Source organism: Saccostrea echinata, unplaced genomic scaffold (genome assembly GCF_033153115.1).
Source record: "Saccostrea echinata isolate AGI-Se365-2 ecotype Australia unplaced genomic scaffold, CSIRO_AGI_Sech_v1 ptg000054l, whole genome shotgun sequence".
NCBI lineage: Eukaryota > Metazoa > Mollusca > Bivalvia > Ostreida > Ostreidae > Saccostrea > Saccostrea echinata.
In genome coordinates, this window is record NW_026889803.1 from 49,883,249 (window position 1) to 49,897,814 (window position 14,566).

General features: G+C 32.7%; 2 long non-coding RNA genes across 2 annotated transcripts; one reads left to right on the forward strand and one right to left on the reverse strand.

Moving 5' to 3' along the window:
* The first annotated feature begins 7,094 nt into the window (after positions 1–7,094).
* Positions 7,095–8,879, forward strand: LOC133205594 (uncharacterized). Its single transcript, XR_009723632.1, has 3 exons — positions 7,095–7,214; positions 7,861–8,002; positions 8,698–8,879. It is a non-coding gene; the product is annotated as an uncharacterized LOC133205594 (long non-coding RNA).
* A 1,048-nt stretch (positions 8,880–9,927) lies between these two features.
* Positions 9,928–13,826, reverse strand: LOC133205593 (uncharacterized). Its single transcript, XR_009723631.1, has 3 exons — positions 13,660–13,826; positions 12,245–12,339; positions 9,928–10,033 (listed from the first exon to the last, which is right to left on the reverse strand). It is a non-coding gene; the product is annotated as an uncharacterized LOC133205593 (long non-coding RNA).
* Between the last annotated feature and the right edge of the window lie 740 nt (positions 13,827–14,566).

Genomic DNA, 14,566 nt, shown 5'->3' on the forward strand with positions numbered 1-14,566 from the left:
ACTTGATCACATCTCTAAATTTTGAGGTCCGTGTTTGCTCTGCTCCATATTTGTATCGTTTCATTGGACTTTCGAGATTGAATACTGTTCATTATCTTCATATTTCAGCTGAGCTTGGTAAATGAATTTTAACTATCCGTCTTCCTTTATCAATTCAAAGTTTTATATTTAGGAGTAAGGATTGACGAAAATATTCCTTAGTCAATAATTTCACCTGTATTCTTAAAAATTATAGTCATATTCACAAGGTAGAGAGATATATATACTTTTACTTGGCATTATTTAGTATATGATGAACTCTAATCCTAAAAGCATGTACATTTCCAGTTCTTCCACACGAAAAATGAATTAGATTCAATCGAGTGTATAATGGTTTCTTCTCCATTTTTACGCTTTGTGACAAGGAGTATGCTTTGCAAATATTTTTAATCGTTTACATAAGTATCAGATATGAAATTTTTCAACATATATTTATTTGGTTTGAGTTACAAAAAAAAGAGTTACAGCTTTTGCTTGTAATCATAAAATTTGATTTTAAAATGTCTTATGTTTAATTGTTTGTTTGCAACATTTTGAACAAATATCCATTGCTTTTAATTATTCATTTTTTGTGAAACATAAACAACACTTTTAAGATTCTTTTTATTGTATATTTCATTGCATATTTCTGCCCCCCCCCCCGTCAGATACATATTATGTCGACTTGTCAGATTTTTTTGTTGTCTTCAGATAATTATGTCGACTTGTCAGATCTTTTTTGGTTACTTGTCACTTATTCAAGTGTATAAAAATTCAACTTGAAAATGTGTCCATGCCCAGTTTAGGCCATCATTGACAACATATTTTTTGACAAGTCGACATAAGTATCTGACAAGATAACATAAAGATCTGACAAGTCAATATAAAGATCTGACAAGTCAGTGTATTATCTGAAAAGTCAGTGTATTATCTAAAAAGTCAACATAATTTTCTGACAGGTCGACATAATCTTCTACAAGTCGACATTATTATCTAACAAGTCGACATAACATCTGACAAGCCGACTTCTCAGAAAACTATGTCGACTTGTCAGAAAAATATATGAACTTGTAAGATGTTTATGTTGACTTGTCAGATATTATGATGACAAGATCTCAATTAGTGTCTTTAACATGCTGTAATAACAAGATGCCGAATTCCTGGTCGTGATGACTTTTATCTGACAAGTCGACATAATTATCTTACAAGTCAACATAAACATCTGACAAGTGGTGGCAGAAATATGCCACCATATGCTTGTATTTTACACAGAGCGTTTATTTGTCTAAGTTGTCCATTAATTAGGAATTAGTATTTTACTGTCAAGCAGATGGATTAAATCCGAAAAGGCAAATCATGAAATATAAACTGTTGGTATTCAACGATTTGTGGCCATTAAAAATGTCACTTTTCGAGTTGTATATGGAATATATCAGTACTTAACCTATATGGACAAGTAATATTGACAATGAGATATTCTTTGTACCATTCCAAATACGAGTATATACAATATATCCTTTAAAATGGTGTAAAATTTGGAGGATGGAGGCTCCAAAATGGAGTGTCAGACAGTGCAAGGGGTGGAGCCTGTTGAGTCAGATGATGCAAGAGATGGAGCATCTTCTTGTAATTTTAGCACTTGCTTATTAGATCTGTCAATTCAATTTCTAATTTTTCGTGACAATTTTTTAAACTGTCACATTATACTAACAAATAAAAGATAATCTCTTTGAAGTTGACTGAATGAATCTACTAGTATTTAATGGTGAAACTCAATTTCGTGCAGACCATTTTACAATATCTTATGAAATATGTTATTGTTAATGAGAAACAGCTAGGAAACAGTGGAACAATTTATGACCACATTTCAACAAGGGGAACAGCTCTGCTTTTGATTTAAATTTTTAAGATAACAGTGATTGAATGAAACAGAAACAGCATCAAAATTATCCTATAGTGCATTGTTGTCATTTTCTTTTCTCAAAGGATGAGAAATAATTGAGGAAAAATAAAATGAGATTCAGTCTAAATATCAAAATCAAAAGGGGACATACAGCCTGTGCTTCTGATTTAAGTTTTGTTAAATAACAGATGCTGAGTACAAGGGATATATCTAAACATCGGTAAGATTTATGTCCCGCGCTGCTATGTCACAGTAACTCATGAAGTCTCGACAGATTTAAATAGGTTTTAAGGTCTTAAACTGAATGAAAGATAAAATAGGCAAAATGTGTTGAAATTGACATAAGAGGCTCCACCCCTTGTAATCTTTGACACTCCATTTTGGAGCCTTCGTCCTCCGCATTTTACACAAAGCCTTTAAATACCGTCAATGGTTAGCATGAACAATTACACAAAATATGCACGTTCATACATTGTTCTAAACCGGACTTCCTTGTAATTCTATGAATATTGTTTTCTAAACAGTGAAGGAATGAAACGGCAAGTTACATTGTACAATGTATTTCATTGAGAGGAAAAACTTTAAATTTTAAAATCAACTTTCGTTTTATATTAAATTAAAGTGTCGTCCCTTTAATCCAAATTTATAATGTTAATAAGCTGTTTCGTTTATCATAACACCCATTACAGGGATATTTTCCTTTATCAAAATATACAACGTTGGAAAAATAGTAAACTTAATCGAAGCAATAAAGATTTAACTAACAGAACTTTAATTATATAACACTTAAATTTTAAAAAGGAAAAATTGCTCCAATTTTCTTTCCATGCTACAAATATGCAATACCATGCAATTCATTTAGTGGACTCTCGACATAAGAGTGTGCCGGTAATGTCCCTGTTCATAGCTTGGTCGGTTTCGATGGTGATGCAGTGCAGGTTGCAATGCGTATCGCCCTCCACGATTACCGGCTCGTGGTTGTCGCTGCGTACTGTTATCAACCCCGCCCCCCATTGATGCAAGCACACGTTGTGAACTTGGGCCTTCTGCAATCGGAGAGTTCCGTTGTTTTCAGTCCAACTTACTGAATTCATTGAAGTGTATGCAATTTTGAATATTTCATGTATGACGTTAAAGAAGTTAAAAAAAACAGGACAGGGGTCCATACTTGAAAAACAAATGGTGTATAAAACCCCATATTCTTCTGAAAATTTAATAGCGATTCTCTGTAACCACTTAAACTTCTTTGCCACGCATGGTCACCGATTTTGATGAAACTTTGCCCTTTATTACAACTTGACACTAGAAACATATATCAAATAAAATTTCGTTGCTATGTGTCTAGGTTGCCATGGTAACAGCCAGAAAAGTTGAAAAAATTTAGATTTTCAGCTACTTTGAATCTTCATCAAGCCTTAATAAGGACTAAGAAAAACAAACAAACCATTCTCAAAAAAACATGACACCTTGTTGCCAATTATGCTATAAAGAAACTATTTAGAATTTATCTTTAAGTAAGTGGTAACCATGGGTATATTTGGAATACATTTTAGATGCTGAAAAATGCTGAAAAACGCTCAATATTCACTAATGGTAGATGATACATGATCAAACTCAATCAACAACCAAAGAAAAACAATAAAATTATTTGACCTTAAGTAATTAGGTATTGGCTATATTATTCTAAAAATAACTTTCATGGTTGCTATGGTAACACAGTGTAATCATGCAAAATCTGTTGCTAAGATTGGGTTAATGCTACTATCTTGAGGAAAAACAATAAAATTCATGACTGGCACATATACATCCTTAGGACTATGCAACACCGACAACATAAGGAAAATAGGGATTAATTGTTACTTTGCAGTGTAACCATGGAAACAACATACCAGTTGTTTAAAGTGATATTTTTTGCTGCTTTAGGAATTTACTTATCTTTTAATAAAGAAACATATTATTTGACTCACCTTGAATAGTACTTATCTGGTAGAACTAAAGTTGAATATCATATATTGATAAAGTTTGTTGAAAAATACAACACTGTTGCTATGGTTACCAAAAAGGGAAAATGTTCGATTTTGTTAATTTTATATCAATATTAAATCCTATGTGCCAGCTTTTTGCATCCAGTTAGAGATTGGGTGGTAGTCAAAATTGAAAGTCAGGTTAGTTGTTCATATATATCAATCATAAAAGTTTTGGGAATCTACATACAAGGGTACGTATCCAAGGAAACATAATATTTTTCAGATTTTTATGCATATTTTTTCGGCTTATTTCCATAGCAACGCTCTATTTAAAGAGCTGAATTTGAATTTTTTGAAATGTGAAAATTAGGGTCACACCAACGCCTTTAAAAATTGATCCTCAATTATATAGAAATATTCTTTTTAAAAAGATAGGATAAGATTAAAACACTAAGAGAGTAAATTTAAAATTCTTTTGTGGTATTAAAACCATAGCAACCATTGCCAACCTATAAGAAATATCACATTTCGTCTTTGGTATATGTTACAAGGATCTCTTGTCTATTATTTGCTTGCATTTCAACCTATACTTGTTTTTAGTCTTAAGCGTATGACTTTATAAAATTAAATGAACAAAATTATTACTTTTGAATACTTTGTTTCCATAGTAACGTATATAGTAGTTGATTTACCAAACATGTTTATCATGCATTTAAGACAGCAGGCCTTATACTTTCAGAAACAGTCATTGCCACTTGTTTGCTTTGCTGCAAACGTTAACTGTGGGACTCTGAACATGTTGAAAAATACCATTTTTCAAATTTTAGGACATGTTGCTATGGTAACCATGACACGTAGCAATCAATTTTTGCCTGATTTGAGTTTACAGTATCAAAGACTTTTATCATAGAGAGTTTGGAGAAATTCTGAGAGTATGCGTGCCACAGCTCCTATATAAAAGTTAAAGTCATTACAGAGAATGGCTCTTAAAAACCCTGAAATTTGAATTCTAAAATCAATGCATTTTTCTCTTTCTTCATGCCTTTTTTCTTTTAGAAACTAAATTGGCTAGAAATGTTGGTTAGTACGTACGCGCTTTCAAAATTTAAAACAATCTTTCTGCATTATCACATTTCGCAGAAGTTTCGGTAGACTTCATATATGTGTATGTCTGCCCGGGGGGGGGGGGGGCTTGCCCCTCTATCGAACTAATTTCTCTCTTCCGTACTCCTCTTCTTTCATGAGTCAGTAGTTACGGAGTATTAGTGTGGTAGTTATATAATGAACCTTGTTAGCAAATATAACCTATCACTGGGTTGTATTTTGGCTGAAGTGCTTCATAGCAATTGTTAGGCGTTTGTTTTTATACTAAAGACTATGGAATGTTCTGTCTACCTGTTTAATGTAAAGGGCTTACGGCGGATGTGACCGGTCAAGAGGGGATTCTTATTCCAAGGCAGCTTATCCCAACTCTGGAATTTCCGGGGGTCCATGTTTATGCCTCGTTCACAACCTTTTGTAATGTGTGTAGATTTTTTGAGATCAGTCACTGTTCATTATCTTCACCTTTTACGTAATATTGCCATTGCTTGAATTGTTTTGTGGGATTATAAACTCGTGGTGACCAATTTTTGTTGATTGCTAAAATGTTACATTTCATTGTAACTTCTCCTTTTGAAACATCCTTTTGATTAGAGATTAGGCTCGGTTTACCAGATCAATACAGAGGGTTCACGGACAACAGGGGATGCTTATTCCTCCTAGGCACGTGATCCCACCTCTACGGTTTCCAGGAGCATATACTTCAGTCCTGTTCACAATTCGTATTATTTACTAGATTTGTGAGTTTGACCACAGTCTTTTATCTGCATCTTTTCATTATATTCGTATGTTTGTTAAATTGTTCACGCGAATGCACATAACAATTTTAATTCGCAGTAAGTTAATGCGAATTAAATGCGTTCATACGACAGATACATATGTAATACGAAGTAAACTAACATAAAGGTGCATTAAAATTTTATAGTATACATCAAGGCTATTATGATGACAAAAGCAAATTACTTTATACAAAGCAGATATAAAGATCTGATATGATTTTATTACTGTCTGTACACATTTTTGGGATGAACAAAATTTTTCTTTGATTTTCACTTAAAAATAGCATAAGTACCTATATCTGATCACGACATGAGGTATTTGACTTAAATTTTGCCATAATGCAGGCGTCAAAATTCGAATTAGCTTCACTTAGCATTCACATGGAGTAAATGAAAAGCATTAAGGTGGTTGGATCCTGCTATTCAAAGTCTTAAGATTGTTTTGTCAAGTAAATATTTAGTATCTTCTCACATAGCTTAATTATAACTTAAAAAATTGGGATCAGTATCTCCTGTTGTACCTTTATGCACTCAAATTCATCTTAGCCATATATGTCTTTTTTATGAGGCGCCGTTTTGGTATTTACTGCCAAAAAGTGATATCACCTATTCGAATAGGTGATATCACCTATTCAATTGGTGATATCACCTATTCGAATAAGTGATATCACCTATTCAGCTTCTGAATAGGTGATATCACCTATTCGAATAGGTGATATCACCTATTCGAATAAGTGATATCACCTATTCGAATAGGTGATATCACCTATTCGATTTGAATTGGTGATATCACCTATTCGAATAGGTGATATCACTTATTCGAATAGGTGATATCACCTATTCGAATAGGTGATATCACCCATTCAAATAGGTGATATCACTTATTCCTTTAGAATAGGTGATATCACTTATTCGAATAGGTGATATCACCTATTCAAATCAAATAGGTGATATCACCTATTCGAATAGGTGATATCACTTATTCGAATAGGTGATATCACTTAATCATTTTGAATAGGTGATATCACTTATTCAAATAGGTGATATCACCTATTCAAATTATTTATGAAATAACAACTGCTCCCAAGACTATAGCTTTCCTTTGATTCTCATTTACTTTCACTTTCGTTTTATAACTTACCATTCTTGCAGACAATGGATTACGGCTTCGCATTTAGTTTTAAGCACCCCAGTAGAATTTGTTGTTTGTTATGCTCACAAATTATATTTATTACACTTATCTATCATGTATACTATAGGAAAATTCAAAGGGTCTGTAAGTGTCGTTGACTTTCACTTTCGTTTTATAACTCCCGGGTACCTGAGCGTTCTTGGAGACAATGGATTACTTAAGTTGTAAGCATCGCAGTGGAATTATTAAACTTGTAGTTTGTTTTGATCCCCGATTGTTGCAAAGAAGAGGAGAAAGTGGATTGATAGATGCAGGTAAATAGCGTTTAATTGCTTTATTTTTTCATTACATAACGTAAACACAAGCTATTCCGAGGGGGCCAAGATTAGCCAACATACTTAAGCAGAAAGGGAAATTTAAATCGTTTTTATGCTAAAATCGTCTGTATTCAAAAGGTACGCTTATCTACAGATTGGTTTCATAAATTTAAAGCATTGACTTAGCTTACAGTGGTATAATTTGGAGTATTGGACAGGTATACATGAGTTTGGGATATTGAATGCGATGTCATTGAAAGCAAATAAAAAAATAGATGTACCCAAATGCATCGACCATGGGAATACAAAGTTGAATACCACGTCTATAACATATGATCTTCGTAGAAAACACATTCTTTTTTTTTTTAATTACTACAATAAATAAAAATGGTCAGCTCATTCTGTAGCTATAGGCTATAAGCTGCCCTGTCTATTCGGAAATAAAAATGGTCACACACACTCAAAAAAATAATCATTTTTTATTCTACAAAGAAGAAGGCATTTTTTCATATACACATACAAACTGTATTAACCGCCAAGTTTCATGACCCCCCCCCCCCCCCTTGCCAATACTCCTACAATTATGAGACAGATTTTTTTCTTGAAATAGGCATTTTTCTCCATTTGTCATTATATATTACAGGGCTGCACAAGGTACTGAAAAAGGGACAGTGCTTTGAGTGAATGTGTTATCCATGTATCTGCAAATGAAGCAGATCCCCCAGTGAAGAGTGTGACAACTTCCAACTTCCAAGTTGTTAATGACGGAACTCCATTTAAATCAGGTACAGGTCAAAGTTTTGGCTGCACATTTCTTTTACAATATTCAAAACATAATAATTCAGGATCAAGTTCACACAAGCTCACATTCCATGGTTACTTACAGCACCATTATGCTAGATAAATTTGTTATGATACACTTTCATGTTAAATAGTCAAATTTGATTGGTTTAAAAAACATTTGTTAACAAGTACTATTACCATACTGTATGCCAAACATTACATCCCAAATGGTTGAAAATGCATGACTACGGGTAACAGTATATACAGTAATAAAAAATGTTAACTGTGCAGAATGTTTGCACATTTGTTTCACCTTGATGTTTTCTTTAAAATGCATTTTATGACAAGAAAAATATTACCTGTTTATTTTGGGTGATGTAAAATTCTTACCCCTTAAAAACCATTGCCGACCGAGGCGAGGTCAGCGATGGTTTTTGTGGTATAACAATTTCACGTTATCCTACTAAATATGTAATATTTTCATGTTATATGTACTTCTATTTGTAAATGTTAATGACTGTGAAAAACATAAATATTTATAAATTAGTAAAATCAATTTAATACACTATAAATACACAAAAGGACAAATTTGTACATAATTCTCTATGATTAGGTTAATTAGTTTATATAAAGAATGTAAATGGGCATGATATATCATTGTTAATATTCAAGAAAGTGTTAACTGTTTTTCTTGTAGATGCTCCTTTCCATCTGATGTTTTCCAGGTTTTTGTGAAAAGTTTTCTTAAAAAATGGCACCATTCAACCACAAATACTATGCCAGTGGAACTGTGATATCAATCAACTGCTTATGACACTGTTAATTGGCAGAGAAATTATTTTTTTTTTATTTGGGACAAGCAATCTGTTTCAAACATTTTATTCCTGCAAATTGGTACATGTACTTTATGAAATGCTTGAAGGATGCTAAAGGCTACTGAAATTCCAAGCCAGATGAAATTCAAAAGTCATTTGAAGTTTTCTATTCTTAGTGATGAGTGTTTTTCAGGATGCCCTCTGATATCATAGCTACAACTGGTCACTGTCCTTTGTTAGTTACACATGCAGACATCTTATTAAGGCAGTGATATAAGTAGCTCGAAATGGATGCTTTATTGTTTTCCTCAGATTTATAACCTGGATTGATCTCTGATACAGTAATTTAAAGCCATGTCTTTTCACTGTCACAAAGTACTGAAATAAAAATAATTTTGATTAAAATATTTTTTTTTAATTCATATCATTAAATTTTTAAGCTACAGAAATTCAAATTAATTACCTATTAGTAAATAGAAATCTTTAATTGATTAGCAAGCCTTTGCATTGTCAGATCCTTTTCTGAAAGGACCATTTACCTTTAACAACGTCAGGACAGGTGAGGCAACTGGCTGGTCTTCATGCTGGAAGTGTGTGTTAACTCTGTAATCTTTTTAAACAAAACCATCCAGTGATGTCCTAAGATTGCCAGATGAGCAGACATATACCTGTATTTAAGAAAGATTCTGTAACATGACATAGAATTTTTGCACAGCTTGACACACAACTGATGGTAACTTAGGTGCCTGCAAAATAATAAATCTGGCACATATTTATTTATTTGATACAAATCAGAACAAAATTTGTCCTTTTACAGAACAAATTATTTTCATTATAAAGAAAAGAGAAATGCATATGTACTATGTTAATACATATAACCTGTATTATTGGATATTTTCACCCCCATTCTAATTTTTAAAATATTCTCTCTTTCACCCTTGAAAACAATTTTGCCCTTTTCAAATTTGATCAGACACATTTGTGTTTAAAAGATATATGCTGCCTTCTTCGAATTTGTCCTGTTTTAAATTCACCTACTTGTAAGGAGGGCAGAATGAGAAAATTAAAACTGGGGTGAAAAATTTCCAGAACAAAGTACCATTACTTGCCTGCCTGTTGTACTATAACTCCTCCAGCCTTACAATATTCTATAATCATTGCTTTCATGCGATACCCCCCAGTGGATTGATGGTCTCTTTTCCAAATTATATGCACTTTCTAAAAAGAATGAATTTGTCAATTTATAAAATTTAGTATTACAAGTTAATAAAGACAGTAAAACAATGTTATCAACATTTATATGCAAATGAACCTCTGTATAAATCACTAATAAATGATTGACAACTTGTATGGATTATATCGAATACCCTTAATTTTGCATTTGGAAACTCAGCATTAAGGCCAAACAAAAAAATATGTGTGGTTCCGGTTACACCTCCAAAAAAATAGGGTAGGTAGGGATTTTTTTTTTTTTTTTTTTTTTTTTTTTTTTTGTACAAAATGATTTTCTAAATTTTTCTAAATAATACCTATTTCTTTTCGTTAGCATAAGTGAACTATTTTATGTGTAGAGTGTTAGATATGTTTTCTCTTAAGCATATGGATTAGATATGTGCTTTAATGTGTGAATAAAATGTCTTGGGTATTTAAACAGTTGTCTGCCGATTCTATTCATTCGAGTTCATACTCATCTAGAAAATACAATGTTTGAAGAAAATCAGCATGAGCAAATTGAATTATTTAACTGTTATTTGGATATTATATTTTCTTTTTTTAGAATGTTATGTGTTTACGAAGATGATATGTGCTATCCTTGTTTTTAAAGGATGATATTAATTTCAGAATTGTATATTATAAGTAAAATTAATGGATATCTTAAGCATTATACATTAAATCTTAAATATAGATCATGATTTCTCTATCAGAAGTCTTTATACAGGTATATAAAATCTAAAATTGTACATTATAGAATGCGAAAAAACAGAAATATTTTGTGAAGAGCTGAGTATATAACTCATAACTAATAAATGTTTTGTTTATTTTGAATTCAGTCTTTTCCAACTATGGTTCAGAAAAGAAATGTTTTATTTGTGGATGAACAGAGTGAAGGAGAAAATAAGTGGCATTTCGATGTGGCGTTAAATATACTAGTCAACATTGGCAGGGGGCACCCTAGTTATGAATATGAAACAAATATTTTTAAATCAAAAATAATGAAAACACAATCTTTTCTTTTTGTAAAAAATAAAGTCCAAAGTGAACATCCTTTTTTTAAAATCAGTGTTTATAAATGAAATTAATTAATTACTTTTATCCAGAACAGTTCTTATTTTACTTAATAATAAATTCTGAACAATAAACTAGAAAACGGACATGAGAGTTCTGCTAAGAGCTGTCGGAGGAAAAGAATGTGACACCTACACTTTGTACAGTAATGTTTAAAACAAAATAAATCACCTAAGCAAGATGACATAGAATCATTCAAATTTGTCAGAATTACAAATATTTAATATTATTAAAATTTTAAATCCTTTCATGAAACCTTTTTGCCTCATTGAAGACTTCATACTTCCAAGCTCATTTCTCATATATATTGGTGTTTTGCAAGTTGACTTTATTCATGTAAAATCAGCAGTCTTCTTTTTCACTTTTCCTCATGAACTGTTTTTTTTTTTTCTACTTTCGGTTTAAAAGAAATGATCCTGATATAAATTATTTAATAGTTTACAAGTTAATCTATCTTACACATTGGGCTAATTCTTGCGTAATCAATGCAATCAAATAAATGTTTTCTCACGTTTTCTTCCCCCTAACTCCAAAAAACATTACCTGGCCAGCTGTCTGTGTGCTTTCAAGCGAGAAGTGATTTCCTATCCTGACTTCACACCTTTGCGTGAATTAAATAATAAAGGGGCTAATCAGCATGCACTTGTTATAAACCAGCTGTAAACAGAGCAACTAACTGAATCTCGCCACTCTTGGGCATATTTATTTAATTTTGGCAACCAAAAAACAAACAAACAAAAAAACATGGCGCTGGAAAAAGGTATACTGCCACGCCATGCTAGCTTGCTTTAGATTTAACACCATCAAACACTTGCACTATGTGTTGAAACGATTTTTGCATGGAGGCCGCCATTGCTGGAACTAAAACTAATACTGAAGTGGATGACGGAAATCGCGGAAAATTCTGGAAAATAAATTTGAATATTGCCGAAAAAAAGTTTAGGGTCGGGGATCTAAAATAGGGACGGTCAGGTAATGGGAACCACACATATTTTTTTATTTGGCCTAATAATATTCCATACATGATTGAGCTGTCACCTGATGAACCTTTAATTCTTTTCTATTTTTATATGCTTTATATGTATATGAATTATAAGAGTAAATGTAAGTCCAAAAACTTATTTTGTGACATCAATTTCATACCTGTATTTGAGTTGCCTTTTTGAGGATATACTGGGTAGATTATTCAAAGTCAATGTACATGTAGTCTTAGATGCTGCAGTTCTCTTGTACTTTAGCTATAAAATAAATCTTAATGTATACAATTGTGTAAGATGAAAGAATATTTCAAACACTGCATGAAACAGACCAAAACTTTAACCAAAATATCCTCTATAACATGCTCTCTAAACTGAAGAATATGGTCATATAATTGCAGTCATATGAATTTTGTTCAATGATAAATGCAGAGAGAATTTGCAGAATATATAAAGAAAGTTTTATCGTTGGGATTGGGAAATAAGCACGTCTAGTACAATCTCTTAATTTAGCTATATAGCTTGAAATAGCTATTTAGCTTTATTAAGCTATTCAAAATAGCTTGATTTAGCTATTTATATGCAGTTTTGCATGTATTTGACTATTCATATATGTGTTATGGGCTATCGAAACAACAAGCAAAATCAAAGATAGCTCCAACTTTGCAACTTTTGATTACTTTTAAGCAAAAGATAAATTTCTATTATTTGAGTAACTGTCCACTACCTTGTGTGCATTGAGGCATGGATAAGTATGATTGCTTCTCATTGAATGTACAGAATTAATCAATTATCTTGTTGACCATAATTGGCCTCCTTTATAAATTCATTGAAGAAGTAACTGTATCAATTGCATATGTAGCCCAAAAACTTTTAGAATTTGAGTACAAAGTCTCTTTTGTTTCTATTTTCCTAATTATCTCCCCTTGTTTAAGGGTCACAACCCTAGTTTTAGTATAAATGGAAGCCCTTGGCCCAAGGATACCCTGTGACAAATTTGACAATAATTGGCCAAAGGGTTCTTGAGTTATGGCCCATATTCTAAAAAGTTTACGCACACCGCACAAATGGCCATAGCATTAGCTCTTTGGGCCTTTGGCTCAGAAGAGCTTAAAAAATGAACCTCTTACATTGACTTTTGGTCAATATTTTTTTTACAGTTTTTTGTTTAGTTTTTTGATGAACAGTGTACAGTATTTTCACCCAAATTCCTGTATTTTGAGGACTGCTGTACAGTATTTGGGCCTAAAAATTATCACATGCATGCAAGGAGATTTTAATGAGTGAGTTTTAAATGCATCAATTTCAGATGAGTTCAAGGTTGAGTATCATCACTGCACCAAGGTGCGACTTTTTGTGCATGCTGAGAAAAGTATACATTTAAGAAAAAGTGTGATAAAATAGCTAAATTAAGCTATTCTGAACAGCTTAATAAAGCTATATATATATAGCTAAATCAAAAGATTGTACTGGACCTGATAAGTGCTTTCAAACATTGAATACTTAAAAAACTAGACCTACTGACATGCAACAGCTAAATTTTTGTTGATAAATGAAGCGTATTCTGAACAAATTATTTACCCAAACAAAGGTGATGCTGTCACAAGATGACGTTCGTACCCATCTGACACTTACACTACTCCTCCTTAATCAGCTGGTAATAACATCATTATCCTCGAATTCAAGAAAAATCTGTTAATAAATTAGTTGGAATGATGATAACAAAACTATTCTTATCAGATACAAATGTATAATAGCGAGCGCAGCGAGCGGCGCGAAGCGCCGCTCGTCACTGCGAGCTCTAACGACAACGCCTGGGCGAAGAGAAAATTCGGACTACTGCACATTCATTCAATAGAATTTTTTTCCGCAGTAATTCTGACCCACAATGCATCGCTTCTTGTTCTCGCTGCTAACTACGTTCACACGGTGACAACAACTAAAAATTCACACAAAATAAACTCACCTTAATTTAATGGATATTGCATGCAGATAGTAGATTAAACGTTCTTTGTTAAAATATTTGCACTTTTTAAACTTTGTTTATGGAAATGCAGCTAACATACGACGTCATGTGACGTCACGTCTAGACGTTCCAAATGTCTCGTGCGGTTTGAAGAGGCGGATCATACACTGCGCTCGCCCCAACGGTCGCACCGTCAACATATTAGCGAGCGCAGCGAGCGGCAGCGCCGCTCGTCACTGCGAGCTCTAACGACAACGCCTGGGCGAAGAGAAAATTCGGACTACTGCACATTCATTCAATAGAATTTTTTTCCGCAGTAATTCTGACCCACAATGCATCGCTTCTTGTTCTCGCTGCTAACTTCGTTCACGCGGTGACAACAACTAAAATTTCACAAAAAATAAACTCACCTTAATTAATGGCTATTGCATGCAGATAGTAGATTAAACGTTCTTTGTTAAAATATTTGCACTTTTTTTAAACTTTGTTTATGGAAATGCAGCTAACGTACGACGTCATCTG